Raw genomic sequence first — 20,193 nt, 5'->3', positions numbered from 1 at the left:
CCGTGTTGTTAGCAGCTCAGGATGTTCTGTGAACATGTTTGTGTGTTTTTGCTCTCGACGCTGCTTGTTATTATTATTACGTTTTCATTTTTCACTGTGCATTGCATTTCCCTTTCGTGACATTTACACCCCATGTCCTCTCCGTTTTTCTTGCGTTTGTATGTGGGTGACAGTCCACGAGGCAGGCGCTGTGTCAGAGAGGCAAAAGCAGGGCACCCTTCGGGGTCCGGAACGGTTGATTCAGTTTGCACATGATTTGCTGTTCAAACAGCCTTGGAATGAAGTTCGAGAACTGAGGTCCCACTGCATTTACATGTAAACACACACACATGTGCTTCTACCTGTGGAAACAGTCCCTGTCATGGGCACAGACTCACGTGGTGTGTCCGCGTTGCAGCGTGGGATTCGGGCTCAGGACGCCCCCGGTCCAGACGTGGGGAAAGCGCGCAGCACCGACTGACCAGTAAAGACCCTCAGGGCCCGAGAGGGGGGTCCTGGGGCTCCGCCTGTGGCGCTGGCAGGTCCGGGGCGTGTCTGTGAGGCTGGTGTGGGGGTGTGGGCACAGCCGGGCTCTCCGTTTCCCACGGGCCCCTCGCGGCCGGAATGGAAGGCGCCGCGGGAAAGCCGTGTCCTGCGCCCAGTGATCTTGGACTTGGCCTCCCGAGTCTGGCAGCCGCTCCCCTCATGGGGCCCCCGGGAAGCACCCTGGGCTCTGCCTTCAGCTGTACCCCAACCCCGTGGGTCCCGGGGGGCCGCTGGGCACCGCCACACGCCAGTTGGAGGGGGAGAGGGGTGGGGTGTGTGTGTATGTGTGTGTGTATGTGTGTGTATGTATGTGTGCTGTGTGTGCACGCACGCGTGTACGTGGTGTGCGTGCGTGTGTGTGTGTGTGCACCTACGTCCGGGGGTGAGAGCCGCCTCTAAACACAAGCGCACACGTTCAGTGGCTGGTGACGGGGAGTCACACGGAGATGCGGGCCCCGCTTTGGGAAACAGGGTGCGTTGAGTAGAAGAGCCCCTCCCTGCGGCCGCCTGGGGACAGGCTGGCCCCCGCGGGCTGTGCGGGGCGGGGACAGGTCACACGCGTGCAGGATGGCGGCCGGTTTCTCTGCCGGGGCCATTACATACCCGCCCGCGGCCGGTCCCTTCAGACGAGGCTGCGGTCACGCTGCTGCCTCCACGGGTGCAGCTGTATTCCCTCCCCCGCGGAGGCTGTCGGTGGGTGCGGCTCGGGGAAGGGTGGCCTCCGCCAGGCCCTGCCCCGGGTGGCGGTGCCAGCGGTGAGGGGGCTGCCGGCCGCGGGCGCTCCAGACACCCCGACGCTGGCTGAGCCGCGCTGACCGGCGCCTGCTGCGAAGCGCACTCGGGCCCTCAGCGCCGGGCGCTCAGCTCCGCCTTTGGAGGACGAGCGGGGACACGGAGGCCGGGAGCGCCCGCTGGGAGCCCGTGGGGCCGGGTCTGACCAGGGTCCTCGGGGCGGGAGCCTCGCTCACTGGGGATGCGGTCCCTCAGCCCTTGCTGCCCCCGGGCAGGGTGAGCTCCGCCCTCGGGGCTGGCGCGGCAGGAAGGCCAGCCCTGCGTGGGCCCTTCAGCACCTGTCACTCACCCCCCGCCGGCCCCACGTGCCGATGTCACTGTCCCCATCGCAGAGCTGAGGGGGAGTCATTTCCCCAAACTCCCTCAGGGAGGTGAGTGGCGGCCTCGTCTGCCTGCCCGCGAGTCTGCGTTCCTTCCCAGGAGGAGCGGGTGTGCGGGAGCTCGGCGTGTGAGTCTCGTGTGTGTGTGAGTCTCCTGCGTGTGTGAATCTCATGTGTGTGACTCGTGTGCATGTGACTCGTGTGTGTGCGTGACTCTCGTGTGTGTGTATCTATGTGCATGTGAATCTGTGTGTGAATCTCGTGTGTGAGTCTCGTGTGCGTATCTCATGTGTGTGACTCATGTGCATGTGACTCGTGTGTGTGCGTGACTCTCGTGTGTGTGTATCTATGTGCATGTGAATCTGTGTGTGAATCTGTGTGTGTGAATCTCATGTGTGTGAATCTCATGTGAGTCTCCTGTTTGTGTGAATTTCATGTGCGCGTGAGTCTCGTGTGTGTGAATCTCATGTGTGTGACTCGTGTGCATGTGACTCGTGTGTGTGCGTGACTCTCGTGTGTGTGAATCTATGTGCATGTGAATCTGTGTGTGAATCTGTGTGTGTGAATCTCATGTGTGTGAATCTCATGCGAGTCTCGTGTTTGTGTGAATTTCATGTGCGCGTGAGTCTCGTGTGTGTGAATCTCATGTGTGTGACTCGTGTGCATGTGACTCGTGTGTGTGCGTGACTCTCGTGTGTGTGAATCTATGTGCATGTGAATCTGTGTGTGAATCTGTGTGTGTGAATCTCATGTGTGTGAATCTCATGTGAGTCTCGTGTTTGTGTGAATTTCATGTGCGCGTGAGTCTCGTGTGTGTGAGTCTCATGTGTGTGACTCGTGTGCATGTGACTCGTGTGTGTGCGTGACTCTCGTGTGTGTGAATCTATGTGCATGTGAATCTGTGTGTGAATCTGTGTGTGTGAATCTCGTGTGAGTCTCGTGTTTGTGTGAATTTCATGTGCGTGCGAGTCTTGTGTGTGAATCTCATGTGTGTGTCTTGTGTGTGCGTGACTCTCGTGTGAATCTATGTGCATGTGAATCTGTGTGTGAATCTCATGTGTGAGTCTCGTGTGTGTGAGTCTCATGTGCATGTGAATCTCATGTGTGTGAATCTTGTGTGTATGTGAGTCTCATGTGCGTGTGAATCTGTGTGCATGTGAATCTCATGCGTGTGACTCTCGCGAGTCTCGTGTGTGTGTGAGTCTTGTGTGTGTGTCTCATGTGCGTGTGAATCTCGTGTGTGTGAATCTCGTGTGTGTGTGAGTCTCATGTGTGTGTGAATCTCGTGTGTGTGAATCTCGTGTGTGTGTGAGTCTCATGTGCGTGTGAATCTCGTGTGTGTGAATCTCGTGTGTGTGTGAGTCTCATGTGTGTGTGAATCTCGTGTGTGTGAATCTCGTGTGTGTGTGAGTCTCATGTGCGTGTGAATCTCGTGTGTGTGAATCTCGTGTGTGTGTGAGTCTCATGTGTGTGTGAATCTCGTGTGTGTGAATCTCGTGTGTGTGTGAGTCTCATGTGCGTGTGAATCTCGTGTGTGTGTGAATTCTCGGACCGAGGGCAATGCCGTGCCCCTGCGCATCCCAGTCTTTCCTGCAGAGCCCGGTGTGAGTCCCGGCTGCTCCGTGAGCCTCCGGCGACCCCTGCATGTTTTGGCATTTCCTCCAAAAGATAATATTACCCTTTGCTTGTAATGATGTGCCTGCAGGAGATATAACTGGTCATCAAAGTGAGGTTTACCTGTTACATTTGAGTGACGCCCTGGCTAGTGTGGCTCAGTGGGTAGAGCGTTGGCCTGTGGACTGAAGGGTCCTGGGTTGGATTCTGGCCCAGGGCACAGGCCCGGGTTGTGAGCTCCATCCCCAGTGGGGGTCGTGCAGGAGGCAGCCGATCCATGATTCTCTCATCATTGATGCTTCTATCTCTCCCTCTCCCTTCCTCTCTAAAATAGAAAAAATATATTTAAAAACATTTTTTGAGCCCTGGCCGGTTTGGCTCAGTGGGTAGAGTGTCGGCCTGCGGACTCGGGGGTCCCGGGTTCAGTTCTGGTCAGGGGCATGTACCTCGGTTGTGGGCACATCCCCGGTGGGGGGTGTGCAGGAGGCAGCTGGTCGATGTTTCTCTCTCATTGATGTTTCTAACTTCTCTGTCCCTCTCCCTTCCTCTCTGTAAAAAAATCAATAAAATATATTTTAAAAAATTTCTTTTGAGTGGTAAAATAGACCGGTCTGATTTCAGCACCGTGATCTGTGTATCCAGCCACATGCAGGCGTGACAATGTGTGTGGCGTGTGCGCCGCATGCGACAGAGGGAGCGCTGGTTAAGAAGGTGTGAGACATCGGCGCTCGCTAGCGCTGGCTCTGTGACCGCAGCCGCTTCCTCCCGGGGAGGCTGTCCCTGGGCCGAGCCCACGTCGGCCGGAGCGGCTCGCGCGGTCGCTGCTGAGCGTGCGAGGGTGACGGAGCCCGTGAGTAATGCTTCTCTCTCTCTCTCCCCGCAGAGTCGCAGTGCACCCTGTGCGGGGAGCCGGAAGGTGAGTGTGCCGCCCTCGGGGCGGGGGGCCGGGTGGCGCCCATGGTGCTGGATGGAGGGAGCAGGGCGGGCGGGGCGCGGACGCGAGGTGGTCCGGGAGGATGGCTGACGTCACGGCCGGATCGCAGCTTGCTTTCTGTTTTGCGGTTAGAAGTTTGGCTGGTTTTCTCCAGATCACATGTCAGTGTTAGAAATAGCGTATTTCTTGGCTGTAGATACATCAGCAGAGGTGTGTGTGGGGGGGACGGGGGGTTAGGTGAGGTGAACCCCAGGCCAGTCCTGCTGTCCGTGACCGGGGCTGTGGGTCGGCCGGGACACGGAGCGGCGCCGGCCCGACAGGGAATTGCGACTCGAGTGCCAGCCTCGGCTGCACTTGTCAGGATGCCCGCAGAGTGGAGCTGCGTCCGCTAGCATTAACTCCGTCCAGACCTCCGTGCTGTCTGCGGGGGCTGATGAGAGCGGGTAGAGGGGAGGCGGGGACACCCTCCCCACGGGGCCCAGGACCCAGGGTCCCTGTCGTGAGCTTTCAGCACAAAGAGGCAGCTGAGCTGAGCTGAGCTGAGCTGAGCTGATGACGGGCCAGCCTCAGGGGCCACGGGAGAGGCCAGCCCTCCGCCCACGTGGGGACGGTGATGGTGCCCAGTGCCCGCCGAGTGTGCGGTTAAGTGGAAGCTCCGTCGGACGTGGGTTCCCGTGACGGGGTTGGCTGGGACGTGAGCGTCTTCAGGTTCCTTTTGAGGTTGTTTCCAGAACGAGATGCACAGATCGGCCACGATGACGGTGTTAACTCACACATTAAAGCCGTAGCATCACTGCGGCGTGGACCGCGAGACTCCGGGCCCTGGTGTCCCCGGTGACTGCCCGGGCGACCCTGCAGGGGGTCAGTGGGGCGCCGCTGCCTGGCGAGGCCCAGGGAGGTATCTGGGGACGATCAAGGTCCGACTGTCATGCCCTCAGGCACCTGGGACGCTGTTATTTCTCATCGTTGTAGCTCCATGACCACCCGCCTTCCCACACGGACCCGCGTCCTGCCCCGTTTTCTGTTTAGTTCTGTTACCACCCAGCACACTCACACTCACACACACATCCACACACACTCACACTCACACACACACTCACACTCACACACACACACTCACACACACACACATACATACACACACACACATCCACACACATCCACACACACTCACACCACTCACACACACATATACACACTAACAACACACAGTCACTCACACGCATACACACACCACTCACATATATACACAGAAACACACAGTCACTCATACATACACATACACACCACTCACACACACATATACACACTAACAACACACAGTCACTCACACACATATACACTCACACCACTCACATATATACACAGAAACACACAGTCACTCATACATACACATACACACTCACACATATACACTAATGCACACAGACACTCATACACACTCACACATACACACTAACACTCACACTCATACATACACATACACACACCACTCACTTGCACATATGCACACACTCAGTCACACATACTCATGTATACACATACACACACACTCACACATATACACACTAACACACACACTCACACACACACTCCTACACACTAATACACATGCATAGTCACTCACACTCACACATACACACAGTCATAGACACACAGAGTCACACACTCATGCACACTATACACACACACTCACACACCCACATGCACACACACAGTCACACTCACACTCACACTCACACACTGCTGGTGCTGTGTCTCCCGGGCCGTGGACACTGACACAGTGGCCGTCCTCAGCGCACTGTGGTTTCGTCGGCTTCTGTTCACAGACGTGCTCTGTGTGGCGTGTGCCGAGTGTGGGTCTCGCTGCCTCTTGTCACGGACAGCAGGTGTGTCCAACACGCCAGCACAGCGGGGCTGGGCGGTGGCGGGAGGTGACCGGGCTGGTAGCGCCCTGGGGGTCCTGGCTCTGCGAGGGGTGCTGATGGTTTCTGTGGGCGTCACGGGAGTGGGTCAGACTGGAGTGGCCCCGGCTGATCTCAGTGGCCGTGCAGCCTGCGGCCTGGCTGGTCCTCCCGCCCGAGCATCCCGGGCCCGGCCAGAGCCTGGGGCCCAACCCCTGCAGCCAACAGCCACCCTGCCTCCTGGACAGTCTCCGGCTGCTCCCTGGCCGCCTGCTCTGCTGTGGCCGCCAGGCCACGCCACACACGCTGCCCGCCTGCACCAGAGGTTCCAGTGCCTGGAGAGGAAGGGAGAGGCGTGTCCGTGTCGCCCTGGGCAGATGCGCTGCCAACATTGGGACCAGCCCAGGCAGATCCAGGTCAATACTTAGAACAAGGCCACACGACTCCGTCCCCTGCGGGCTGGGCCCTCGCTGGCCGGGCGTGACCCGGTGGGCCCTGGAGGCGCGTCGGACGGACCCCTCCCCCGTCTCTGCTGCGATTCTCCGAAGCCTTTTGGGCTCGGATATGCAGGGGGCGTGGCCCCTCATTGGAGGGAGGGAGGGGGGCAGGGGCGGGATGGCATGGTCTCAGCTGTGCCTTAGTGTTTGAAAAGCGCGAGGCATGAATATTCATCCGGCTCTAAATCATTTAAGCAATTAGCCTAAGTGAGGGCTGGCTGGGCGCAGTGAGAGGAATCGGAAATCAGCCGCTTTGTTCGGCGTTTCTTCAGCAGCTTCTATCAGTTAACTCGTGACAGGTCGCCGCGGGGAGGGCTCGGGCCGGGGGCGAGGCTGGGCAGCGCTCCCAGCCTCTCCGTGGGCACCAGGGGATGGGGGACACCTGCTGGCACCTGACGGTTCGTTCTGGGGAGAGCGGTTCTGTGGGCGCGATGGAGTCATTAGCACCTTCTCGATGCTCCTGTCTGTCGGGGGGACCGGGGGCACCGCGTGCGGGACGCTGGCCACCGTGAGTCCCGGCGAGGTGCGGCCTGCTGTGCCGAGAACGTAGGGCTCAGTTATGTGTAACGTGGGTCGCGGTTTCATACGCAGCCTGCCGGCCCGGGTCGGGGCGAGGCTCTGCGAGTCGGACGGCTGGGGGGGCGCACTGTCTCGGGGGAGCACGCTGTCCTATGTGTCCGTGCCTTCCTCCCTCCTCAGACAGTTGGACTGCGAGCTGTGAAGGAGAGCGGGAAGCAGCTTCCTCCGGTCCACGCCCGGGGCAGAGGGCAGGCTGTGCGTCTCAGGGGCTGGGGTCCGGCGCCAGCAGAGGAAAAGCTTAAAATTCACCCAGAACAATCTCGTTTGCTGAAATGATTTGCTAGAGCCCTGCCGGTTTGGCTCAGTGGTTAGCGTGTCGGCCCATAGACCAAAGGGTCCCGGGTTCGATTCCCATCAAGGGCACATGCCCCACCAGGCCCTGGTCAGGGCGCGTGCAGGAGGCAACCAATCGGTGTGTCTCTCACATCGATATTTCTCTCTGTCTTTCCCTCTCTATTCTACTCTCTCTAAAAATCAATGGAAAAGTATCCTCAGCTGAGGATTTAAAAAACAAACAAAAAATTTGAACGAACCGTTTCCTCTCTCTGTGGGACCAGGCTCACGTGAGGTAACGTGTGCGGAAGAAATGGTGCGTCTTTTTGTTATTATTGATTTTTAGAGAGAGGGGGAGGGAGAGGGAGAGAAACATCAATGATGAGAGGGAACCATTGATCGGCTGCCTCCCACACACCCCACACTGTGGATCGAACCCGCAACCCGGGCCTGTGCCCTGACCTGGAATTGAACTGTGACCTCCTGGTTCATGGGTCGACACTCAACCACTGAGCCACACCGGCCGGGCTCTTTCAAACATCTCACAGCCTGTACTTTTCTGCAAACATACTATAGGCGATGGGCTTGTCCCCATTCCTCCGACCGTAGAACCGGAAAGAAATGTGGAGCCTGGCGCATGTCTGCTGACTGATAGGTGCAGCAACACGGCTGTGGCTTTAAAACTAGTTTCTGAAAACCAGTCATGGCCTCGAAGGACGGGAGGCGCCCCGAGAGCGTCGCCCGGGGGTTTTGTGCTGTGCGGACGTCAGAGGCTGAGGCCCCCCCGACCTGCTCACTTGGTTTTGAATAATAGAATGATTTGAATCCCCCATTGTCTTGAATTCTAAAATAACTGCTTGGGTATCGTGAAGCAAAGCAAGGCAGCCAGCACACTGGCGTGTAAGAAGCACGCGGAAACCCTAGTTTAAGGCGAAACAGAGGTAAAGGGAACTTGAGTTGCGATCTCTGAGGTTAGCACTTGTTTTAGGTTTTGAACCGGCTGTGAGCTGGGCTGCGATCCACCGACCCTCAACCCTTCCCATTTATGTGTCCACGTGCCTCGGCGGGGGCTGACCCGGGCACACCCCCTGGGGCACCGCGAGACCCGCCGGCCGTTCTTCACCCATTCCCTTCCCACCAGTGGGCAGCTACCATCATCCCCGCATCAGGGGCCGCCGCCCCTGGGGAGGCGCAGCTCACAGAGGAAGGAAGTGAAATAACGCCGGGAAGGGGGGCGTGTGCTGGGGAGGAGGGGCTGTCTGGCAGAGAGGGCACGGGGCACGGCCCTGGCGTGACTTCAGGACGTGGGCGCATGGGGCCCAGGCTGCCAAGGGGCTCGGGCCAGCTTTCTGGGCCACCTACCCACAGAGACCCGTACGTGGGACCTGTGAGGGCACCCCCACGGCTGAGGGGGTGTTAAAGTCTCCCCGAAGCTACACTCAAAATCGTGAGTTTCCTGGGGTGCAGGTGCCCTGCTTTGCTGGCTGAGGCTGTCGGGGACTTGGTCTGAGCCGGCAGGACATGCTGGGACCTCAGAGGCGGCCGTGCCCTCCCGGGGGGTGGGGGTGGGGGGGATGGGAACGCGGTGCCCGCAGAGGGCGCTGTCAGGCCGGACGCGGCCACGCGCGGGAAGTTCTTACCGTGGTGTCAGGCACGTGGCACCAGTTCACATAAAATCCCCTGCCCCGTGGGCTTCCCGTCAGCCCGTGTCCCGTCAGCGCTGGCCGTGCTGACGCGGCGGCCGCAGGGGCCTCCTGCCCAGCGTGCAGCCTGGGCCTGAGCCAAGTGCCGGCCGGTTCCTGCGGCGCCGCCTGCAGACGGGCTCCCTGCGCTGACCTTGGCCCGGCTCCCTGTCCTTCAGGCAGCGCAGCCGCTGGCGGCTCAGTGCGTGTCCCCGGGACGGAGCCTCCCCGCCCTGCCCCTGGCGCCGGGGTGCACACAGCCCCCGAGGCCGCCCCGCAGGCCCTGAGGTCGGCGCGGGGCTGAGCCGGGGTCACCGAGCAGAGGCCCAGGGAAGGGCCGGCGGCTCCAGGCGGCTTCGTCTTCCTCTGGAGCCGTGACAGTCAGACCCGCACAAGCCCGCGGCCCCGGCGTTGTCATGAAGAGCGGCCGCCAGACCGGGCGGGATCTGGGGGCGCTGGCGGGCGCCATAGAGCACCCTCCCCGGCGAGTCACCGCGGGTCACCGGGGGGACTGTGTCGGCCACACGCTTTGTCTTTGATTCTCTCGGGAGAAGCCGGTGTCTGGAGCCCTGACTGCGGGCAGGGTGGGCCCGGGATCAACCTGCCGCCGGGTTTGTTTCCTCCCAGCTTCCTCCGTTTATCAAGGAAGAGCCTGATGCGTGGGGTGCTGACTTACTGAACAGGAGGTGTTTTAAAATAAAATAAAATAAAGTAAAGTAATAAAATTAAAAATTAAATAAATAAAATAAATTAATTAAATCAAATAAATAAAATAAAATAAAACCTGACCTCCACGCTGCGCGGGGCGGTGGGTCAGCCGGATGCTCCTCCCGCTTTGCCCCGTTTCCCGCTTTCCGTTTGGCGTTTGACTCCCGACAGGGACGGTGACGGTGCTGACGAGGCCTCTGTCGACTCCCGGACTTGCATTTGGTGAACATTCTCTCTGCCACCGAACAGGCATCTGCAAAACGTCCCTACGCCGTGGCCTCGTGACCCCAGTTCTGGGATTCCACCCATGAAAATGAGCCAACATGCAGAAAACCTTCGATGCCCACGTGTGTGTTGCGATTTTGTTTATAAAGCAAGTAATTGGACACCCTGCCCGTGGACGACAGGGCCTGCGGCGGGTGCGCCCCCAGGCGAGGGGGTGAGGCGGCCGGCGTCTCCGTGAGCGAGGGAACGCTGTTTCCACTCCGCTGTCCCCGCTCCGCTGTCCCCGCTCCGCTGTCCCGCGCTCTGTGCCCGCTCCGCTGTCCCCGCTCCGCTGTCCCCGCTCCGTGCCCGCGTGCCTCACGGAGTTCCTGGGCGATTATGTGAGAAGCGCGTCTTCCCAAATGGACTCTGAGTTCTCGTTTCCTTCCCTTTGTCACATGTTCTCCAAGCGCATTTGTGACGTTTTGACGATGGAGACGGTTTGTTTAAAAATCGCTGCTGTCTGGTCCTCGCACCTGCAGGGAAGCGATGGGCCCTGCGCTCGGGGTCACGTGGCCTGTTCGTTCCCGTGGCCAAGCGTCCTTCCAGGGCGAGAGGGCCCGGTGCTGCGGGCACGGACGCCGTCCGCCCATGGTCCGTGTGCCTGTCCGGCGCGGACTTTCTAACGTGCCTCACAGGGCCCATTGAAATGGCCCTCGAAGGTCGTGGGGCCGGAGGGGAGGGGAAGGCAGGCCACACCCGTGGCTGCTGCTCCGGCATCCCGCGTGGAGTCAGGTTTCTCCAACAGATGGACGGGCCGACACAAACCCAGAACCCTCACCCCACCCCATCGTCTGTCCTTCCATCTCTCTGTTCTTCCTTCGTCCCAAAACGCCTTCCCCTCCCTCTGTGGCCTCGACCTTCCACGTTTCTGTCCGTGTCTCTTCCTGACCGAGTCTCCACATGAATTCCCGTGAGCTGCTCGTCGCCGCACCTGCGCGACCCGGCGTTTGCCCACACGTGGCGGTTACGTGTGGAACGGACTCTGCCTGGCCAGGTGGTGTCCGTGAGAGACGAACGAGGAGAGCATATGTTTGCGTCCGGGATTTGGTCCCTCGGAGAGTTCACGGCCTCCTTGTCGGAAGTCCCCACGGGGAATAGGAATGGACATCATGGAAAAAGCTATTTAATATGGAAACACCTTGGTCTCGGCTATAGGAGTGGCTTGTCCCAGACGCCAGCGTTCCTTCTCTGAAATGTCTTGGGATCGTTGTTCTCAGTGAGCTCCGCCGCAGTCAGAGTGGGCCGGACGGACAGGCAGAGGCGCGGCTGTGCCAGCAGCCCTGTGCTCTAGGACAGTGGTTGGCAAACCGCGGCTCGTGAGCCACATGCGGCTCTTTGGCCCCTTGAGTGTGGCTCTTCCACAAAATACCGACTTCTGTGCATGGGCCACGAAGTTTCAGTCGCGCTCTACGTGCGCGCCCGCGCGTGGTATTTTGTGGAAGAGTCACACCCAAAGGGCCAAAGAGCCGCATGTGGCTCGCGAGCCGCAGTTTGCCGACCACGGCTCTAGGAGATGCTGAAGAGAGTGTGCTTATGACAGACACTTTCCTGCAGACCTGGGTCACACCTGCCCCGGGAGGTGGTGAGAGCAAAGGTGGGAGCCCGACATGACCACGCAGTGTCCTCTGTCTCCACTGCCTTTGCCAGGACACGGCTCACGCCCACCAGCTTGTCACATGACTTAACCTCATCTGGCCTCTACAAAAGCCTGAGAGGCGTGGCCGTATCTCCGCTATGCCCGGCACTGACCAATAGACGGCAGCACCTCTGGCCCCTTGTCAGCATGCAGCCAATAGAGTCGGAGATCAGGTGCCATCTATAATAATAATAAGTGTATTATGCTAATTAGACCGGACGCCCTTCCGGACGACCTTCCGGATGAAGCTGGGGCTGCAAGGGAAGCCCGGGTCCCGGGAGCCAGAGGGAAGCCGGTGCCGGCAGCCGGGGAAGGAAGGCCTGCTCTTGCACGGATTTCGTGCATCGGCCTCTCGTCTCCTATAAGAAAACAGAGTCTGCTCCTGGCTCTGACCGCAGACCACAGCCTTCATGAGACGTAGCCCGTTATTTCATTGTACCACTCTCTTTAGAACAGTGCCACCGGCCTTCAGAAGCAGTACTGGTTAGGACTCGGGCCCTGCCCTTGACAAGTTCAGGTGGTATCGGGCCTCAGTTTCCCCTTCAGAAAACTGGCAACCGTACGCGATTTGCATGAACGAGTGCCATGCAGTGTCTGGTCTGCCACACAAGCTGGTAGCCGACGCCATTGTCGCCGCAGGTGGCTTTCTGTGTGTGTGTGTGTGTGTGTGTGTGTGTGTGTGTGTGTGTGTGCATGCATGTGTGTACGTGCATGTGTGCATGTGCATGCATGCGTGCGTGTGTACACGTACGTGCGTGTGCATGCGTGTGTGTGATCATGTCTGTATTCCTTTAAAGCAGAGGTGGGACCTTTTCTCTGCCCAGGGCCGTTTGGACATTTGTAACGTCCTGTGTGGGCCGTACGGAATCATCCACTTAAACATCAGCCTGCTGTATTTGGTCAGACATGTAACTAGCTCACCCGTAAGGCCCTGGCAGGGCCCGGCCAAATGATTTCACGGGCCTCATGCGGCCCGCGGGCCGGGGTTTCCCACCCCTGAAAGCGTGTTCTTTCTCTTCAGTGTCCAGATTCCAACAAAGCAAGCGTAACCGGTTGCTTTTCAAAACCGTTCCTGTGTGTTTCAGTTCTGACGTCAGTGCCCTGGTTTGGAATGAGCAAGTCAGCACGTTTCCCCTGAACTGAGCCTTCTCTCCTGGCCCCGAGCTGGTTCCAGGTTTTGTTTGCTGTTCAGTAGCCAAGCGGCCGCTTCCCTGGGGACAATCGTTAGATCGGAATGTCCAGCCGCTGTCGCCCAGGGTCACTGCAGGTCACAGCAGGTTCACGGCTTCGAGCAGCGATTCTTTTTTCTTTTTTTAAAATATATTTTATTGATTTTTTACAGAGAGGAAGGGAGAGAGATAGAGAGCCAGAAACATCGATGAGAGAGAAACATCGATCAGCTGCCTCCTGCACACTCCCCACTGGGGATGTGCCCGCAACCAAGGTACATGCCCTTGACCGGAATCAAACCTGGGACCTTTCAGTCCACAGGCCGACGCTCTATCCACTGAGCCAAACCAGCCAGGGCAGAGCAGCGATTCTCAGCTCCCGGCACATACACGAACCCCCGAGACGCTGCAGGGCACCCCAAAGTACAATTCCTGCCCGTCTGACAAAAAATGAGGTGTGGTTTGACTCCCTCACGCCAGAAGGCTGTCGCTGCGCCGGCTGTCGCTGTGTTCTGCTGGGCAATCTAAGGGGAGGAGGTCGTGCCTGACTCGGTGGTCGGCTGCTGCACGTTGTAAACATTCCTGTGGCCACCGGCTGACAACCGCCCGCCGGGCGCCTTGGTCGCGAGGAGCAGCGTGCCAGCACCGGCCAGCGGCTCGCAGCCAGGAGCCCAGAAAGCCCGGGGCCGGATCGCCAGAGAACGGACGTTCCGGGACACGACAGCCCGAGCCGCGTGGGGCCCCTGTGTCTCAGGGAACGGGGCCTTTTCCCCTGAGAGACAGCCCCGCTGCCCGGCTCTCCTCGCCGCGACGAACCCACGGAAGGTGGCGGCACCTGCCGGTCACACAGTCCGCCGCGGCCAGGCGGTTCCAGAAATAACGTCTCGGATGTGGAGGAAACTCCGGTGTCCGACCCGGCACCCTTCGTGCTGACGCCTCGGTGTGACACACGCGTTTCCCGGGCAACAGGAGAGAGTGCGTGTCGCTGGGGAAACCGAGGACCAGCCGCGCCCGAGGCCGTCAGTGCTGGTGTGGCTCCTGCGGGAAAGCGCCCGCAGCACAGCCGCCCGGTGACGGGAGGGCGGACGAGCCGCTGTTGAGGGGGTGCGGGCCGCGGGGAGCCGGGCACGTCCCGGGCGGAGAGCCCGGACCCAGCGGTTTCAGGCTCGCGGGTGTGGTGCGGTGTGTGTATGGGTTAGACCAGCCGTGGGCAGACTACGGCCCACGGGCCGGATTCGGCCCGTTTGAAATGAATAAAACTAAAAAAAAAAAAGACCGTACCCTTTTACGTAATGATGTTTACTTTGAATTTATATGAATTCACACAAACACTCCATCCATGCTTTTGTTCCGGCCTCCGGTCCAGTTTAAGAACCCATTGTGGCCCTCGAGTCAGAAAGTTTGCCCGCCCCTGGGTGAGACAGTCCCAGAGACGTGCTGCAGGTGAGAAGGTAAAGCAGGGCCCGTGGGGTCGGAACAACGAATTCCCCTCACGCGATTTTTAGTGGGGAAACGTGATTTGGTGTCTGAGCAGATCCCTTCTCGAACAGCCTTCCGGAACCCGAGAGACGAGGTTCCCCTGTGTCTTCTAACGTTTCCAGCGAAGGCGGCTAGTCAGTGTCCCGGGAATGAAGCAGAAAGAGGACAGCAGTGAGTCCACATCACATGCAAAACCGGAGGCCCGCGCCCCAGCCTCGTTAGGGCAGCCCTCTGAGTGACCCCGTGTTCTCCGCTGGGCGTCTGTGCTGTGGTCCCACCCCCGCCCCTCGCTGTGAGTCCGCTCCTCTCCCTGCGTGTCCCCCCCAGTGTCCCCTCCTCCCCCTGCGTGTCCCTCCTCCCCCTGCGTGTCCCTCCTCCCCCTGCATGTCCCCTCCTCCCCCTGCGTGTCCCTCCTCCCCCTGCGTGTCCCCTCCCGCAGGCAGGCCCCCGGTTGCAGGTAGAGCCAGGCGGGACAGCGTCGTTCACCGCTGAGGGAGCGGGCACCTTGTTTCCTCTGCGCAGTCACTGCGCTCACCGGTTTGCTGACGGTGCAGAGTTCTCTGTACAAATCGTAATAGCGGTTCCTAAACGCACGGAAAGATGCTCGGCCGTTCTGATGATGAAAGAAATATCTCTATGAAGTGCTGTAGGTTTTCTCATCCGATTGGCAAAGATCCAAACATCTGTTAGTGCCCCACCGAGGTGCCGGCCCAGGCGCCCCTCCCACGGCAGCTCCAGCGTCTCCGAGGGGAGACGTCAGTGCACAGGAGAGCGCGGCCGGTGTGGCTCAGTGGTTGAGCGCCGACCTGTGAACCAGGAGGCCACTGTTTGATCCCGGTCAGGGCACAGGCCCGGGCTGCAGGGTTGATCCCCAGTAGGGGGCGTGCAGGAGGCAGCCGATCCATGATTCTCTCTCATCATTGATGTTTCTATCTCTCTCTCTCTCCCTTCCTCTCTGAAATCAATAAAAATATATATTTTTAAAAAAAGAGGCACAGGAGTGACAGAAAAGGGTGGAGCGAGTAGCTTCGAGGGCCTGTCCACCCACAGAAACATAGAAGCACAAGCAGAAGCAGAAGCAACACGTGGTCAGGCCCCGGAAAGTCGTCAGAAGCTCCCGCCGCTGCAGACAAGCAAATGCTGAATCAAGCAGCGGGCAACCTAAAGTGGCAAGAACGCTGTGTGGAGCGTTCACCGCCTGGGCCCACCTGCTCCCCCCTCCCCATCCTACGCTGCGTGTGTGCAACCTGGAAGGCGCTCCCGCCCGACCTGCTCTGAGACCGGCCCGGACTCGGAGAGCAGAGAGAGTCCGTTTCCCTCGGCGAAGCCCCCACGTCGGGCTACCTCGCACGGCAGCTTCTAGCCACGCGTGCGAGCACGTCCACAAATCGTTTCGGACAGCGATTGGAGCTTCTCACATCTGTCGTCCATTTCATTGTTTGACGGGTAGACTTTCTTTCCGGCGTGTGAACCACAGCACGAGGTTCCTGATCGTTTTGTTCAGTTAAACTGGAGCCGGGGCAGTAGCTCTGCTCCCGTGTGAGCTGTCGAGCGAGGGAAGGTGTTGATGGCACAGACAGTGACTGGGAGCTGTCCACGGCGGCGGCCTTCAGGGTGAGCCCCGCCGGAACCCGGGCGTGGGGAAAGGCGATTCTCCCCAAAACCCGCGATCCACGCTCAGCGATAGACACGCCTCGGAGTCTCTCGTGTCAGTGACCTGCCTGCGGTGCCATTTCCCCGTCTGATCAGACACTCGTCAGCGGCCCCAGCGCCCCTTCTCCCGGCATCGGACCGGGCTGTTACAGTATTGATGAGCTCATCAAGGAGCTGGCACAAAGCAGTTCATAGAAAACAACAAAAGAGTGTGGTGACCTCTGTGTGGGGAGGTGAACACTAGGTTCAGCTGCAAGATCCCCTCGAAACGGCGTTCCTGTTTCAGGCTGTTTTCACCTGGAGGTGTGTGTGTGCCCCCCCTCCCAGGTGTTAATCCCTGGATGGGCGGTGCCTTCCCATTGGTGGGCGTGACCTTGAGAACAACACATGCCCCTGACCGCGGAGTTCTGTCCTTGAATGGCTCCTTATTCGGTCAACATAATAGAAACAGCCCTCGTTTTGCATTTAGGGGCGAAGGTGTGAAGACTTGGGTATACTGGGCCGTCTTCCTCATTTCCCTGGGACAGTCCTCTCTGGGCCGCCCCCACTCCCCCTCCCCCCTTCACTCCCCCCTTCCCCTCCACACCCCCCTACTCCCCTCCCCCCGCGTCTCCAGGACATTCTCCTCCAGCCGCAGCCTCTGAAACGCACAATGAAAGATGCCCTCTTACCACCTGTCAGGGCTCGGGGGCCCCATAGCTCTTGGGAGGAGGAAGTCAGAGCTGAGCATTGACTTTTCTCCCCTGGAAGATGGGAATCGATCAAGGCCCTCCTCGGCGGTTTTGTGGGGATTTAGGTTGTGTGTCCGTGAGGGCTCGGTCACACAGGAAGCTTCCGGTCGCTGGTTTGAGCAGAGAGGGGCAGGGAGGGCTGGAGGGCTGCCAGGCTTTGCTGGCGGGAGGGCGGGCTTCGCGAGCTCAGGCTCTGCAGGGACCCGGGAGGCTCTGCGGGGACCTGGGAACCTCCTGGCCATGGCCTTGCCTCCTGCCCGTCCGTCAGGGCTCTGTGGCTGCGGCTGTGGTGAGCGGCAGAGAGATGCGCTCCCCTCCCCTGCAGGAGTCAGGACCCCTCCCGGCCTCATCTGCGCTGGTGAATGGGCCCCGGGGAGTGGAGGCCGACCCACTGGACTCGGATTCCTCAGACACTGGCAGGTGCAGCTGGCAGGGGCAGACATCCGTCTGGACCAGGCACCTAGGAAGTGCCTTCTCCCTCTCAGCTGTCGCTGTCACTGTCCACGTCTGTCTGTGGCTGCCACCTGCGCCTCCGTTATCTGCGTATCTACCTCCGTCTACCGCCTGGCTGCGTCCCAGCCCACACTCCACAGGACGGGATAGTGCAGAGCCAGCGGGCTGTCCGTTCATTGCGGGCGGGTGGCAGCACCGAGAAGCCGGGGCACCGGTTCCGTGGGGCTTGTGTTCTGCCAGGAGGGAGGTCTAGTCAGTGAGCGTGTTCACGGCAGAGCGTGTGCACGGCGGAGCGTGTGCACGGCGGAGCGTGTTCACGGCGGTGCATGTTCACGGCGGAGCGTGTGCACGGCAGAGCGTGTTCACGGCGGAGCGTGTGCACGGCGGAGCGTGTGCACGGCGGAGCGTGTGCACGGCGGAGCGTGTTCACGGCGGAGCGTGTGCACGGCGGAGCGTGTGCACGGCGGTGCGTGTGCAAGGCGGAGCGTGTGCACGGCGGAGCGTGTTCACGGCGGTGCGTGTTCACGGCGGAGCGTGTGCAAGGCGGAGCGTGTGCACGGCGGTGCGTGAGGAGGTGGGAGACCAGTGACTGGGAGGAGCTGGTGGGGGAGGTGGGGCCCGCTCTGTGGAACTGCTGGGAGCAGATGTGGAAGGGAGGCACGAAGCAAGACTCCAGGTGCTTGGAGGAAGGAAGAACGTCCCAGGCGGGAATTATCGAGTGTCAGGGAGGCGGGGGGTGGGGGTGGGGGGGGTACGGGAGGAGCAGCCAAGAGCTGGGTGTCCCTGGGGTCAAGGTGGGCAGGTCAGAGGCTGTGGAGGCAGGTGTGTGGGGCCCTGAGGAATGCCCTGGAGGCAGCTCCCCCCAGGGCTCAGGGGTGACACTGCTGGGGTGTCTCCGGGAGTAACCTGGGGGTGGCCGGGGAGTAAGTGGGGAGGGGCTCCAGAACCGGGCAGGGCAAACCGGAGGTTATTGCACGTCAGGGAAGGAGACAGTGTGGCCTGGACGCCCCCCTCCCCTGGCCCCCGCATTAAGAAATTCAGAGTGGGGGACTCGGGCGGGTTTACAGTGCGTGACTGGCCCATCTGATCTGAGCGTCGAGGGGTCTGTCCCTGAAAGGGGGGCACGAGGAGGGGGATCCTCGCAGGGTCACTGGGGGCTCAAGAGGGAGCAGATCCCAGCAAACATGCGCAGCTCAGCCCCGGTGCAAACCCAGCTGAGCAGCCGGACGGGAGGAGGGCCTGGGGCAGCCACATATAGAGGGCACTTTACAGGGCAGCACCCAGCCAGGTGGGCGGGCGCAGGTGGAGGAGGGTGGAGCCTGGGGAAGCCACGAGGTCCTCAAGGTGCAGAGGAGACGAGGAAAGACCCACCCAGCGGACGGTTCTCCGCACGTGGGCGATGCCGGCCTCTTGATACTGTAGCACAGTGGTTCCCAACCTTGGCTGCACATGAGAATCCCCTGGGAATCTTTTTAAAATCCGGATTTCCGGGCCTCATCCTCCGGAAATTCTGTTTCTTTGTTATGGGGTGGGGCCACAACATGAGTAACACAGAAACAGAATTTCCAGAGGATGAAGCCCGGAAATCAGGATTTTAAAAAGATTCCCGGGGGATTCTCATGTGCAGCCACGGTTGGGAACCACTGCTGTAGGGAGTGTGGGCTCTGGGGGTGGGGGGCAGAGGGCTCGGTGGCCAATTCCCGCCAGTCCCCCTCCTTCGACGCACACGCCGCCCTCACCCCCGAGTTCTGGCCGCGCAGGGCTAACCACAGCTTCCTCCGGGCGCCTCTCTCCTTCCTCCGCCTGGACAGGCTCCTGGAGCCCCGTGAAGCCGCGGGAGGTTCTCGGGGTCTGCCCCGAGCAGAGCTGGGGCGCCGCAGCCGGAGTCCCTGCACTTGGCAGGTGGACTTCCACGGGGAGGGGCCTCCGGTGTCCAGGTCCTGTCCCGAGGGACCTTCCCCACGTGGGCTGCCACGCCCGGCCTCGCCGAGTCAGCAGGAGGCCGCCTGTCTGCACGTCCGCCTCCTGCATGTCCGCCTCCTGCACGTCCGCCTCCTGCACCTCCGCCTCCTGCACGTCCGCCTCCTGCACCTCCGCCTCCTGCACCTCCGCCTCCTGCACGTCCGCCTCCTTGCACGTCCGCCTCCTGCACGTCCGCCTCCTGCACGTCCGCCTCCTGCACCTCCGCCTCCTGCACCTCCGCCTCCTGCACGTCCGCCTCCTGCACGTTCGCCTCCTGCACGTCCGCCTCCTGCACCTCCGCCTCCTGCACGTCCGCCTCCTGCACCTCCGCCTCCTGCACCTCCGCCTCCTGCACGTCCGCCTCCTGCACGTCCGCCTCCTGCACCTCCGCCTCCTGCACGTCCGCCTCCTGCACCTCCGCCTCCTGCACCTCCGCCTCCTGCACCTCCGCCTCCTGCACCTCCTCCTCCTGCACGTCCGCCTCCTGCACGTCCGCCTCCTGCACGTCCGCCTCCTGCACCTCCGCCTCCTGCACGTCCGCCTCCTGCACGTCCGCCTCCTGCACTAGAAGGACTCGCAGGCTCCCTCAGCGTCTTGGAGCAGCCGCGCCGAATGGGGTTTCTCCGGACTCCGCTCCCCTGTCTGTGAGAACCGGAAGCTTAGCGACTCTCTGACATCAGGGTCCACCTGTGTTTGGTGGTGATCTGGGCGCTGGGTTCATTGGAGCTTCATGTTAACTTTGTGGAATCCGTTTTCTTACACTCATTCTTCTGCGTCCAAATGGACACGCTAAACGCAAGCCTTTCGCCTGTACCTCCTGGTGCGAACGCTGCGGTTCCACTGACCCTGTGAGTGGGAATCTGCACCAGCTCCGCCCCCGGGTTCCCGGGTGAGTCAGGCCCCCTCAGCAGGCACCGGGGCCGCGGGAGCAGCGAGGGCGCCGGGCTCAGGTCAGTGAGGTGGCCGCTAAATGCCCAGGTGCCCTCTTCATCGGCGTTGGGGTGCGTCCTGCTTT

General features: G+C 60.5%; 1 protein-coding gene across 1 annotated transcript in view; it reads left to right on the top strand.

The window, feature by feature from the left end:
* Positions 1-4,139: 4,139 nt before the first annotated feature.
* Positions 4,140-20,193, top strand: part of DLGAP2 (DLG associated protein 2) — a 110,966-nt gene continuing 94,912 nt past the window's right edge. Inside the window, exon 1 of the mRNA XM_036301650.1 lies at positions 4,140-4,167. The gene's annotated coding sequence lies outside the window, so the exon portion shown is untranslated. The remainder of the gene's footprint in view (positions 4,168-20,193) is intronic.

This window comes from Myotis myotis, unplaced genomic scaffold, assembly GCF_014108235.1.
Source record: "Myotis myotis isolate mMyoMyo1 unplaced genomic scaffold, mMyoMyo1.p scaffold_m19_p_3, whole genome shotgun sequence".
NCBI lineage: Eukaryota > Metazoa > Chordata > Mammalia > Chiroptera > Vespertilionidae > Myotis > Myotis myotis.
Note: the sequence above shows the minus strand (reverse complement) of the source record. Positions and strands in the feature narration are given on the sequence as shown.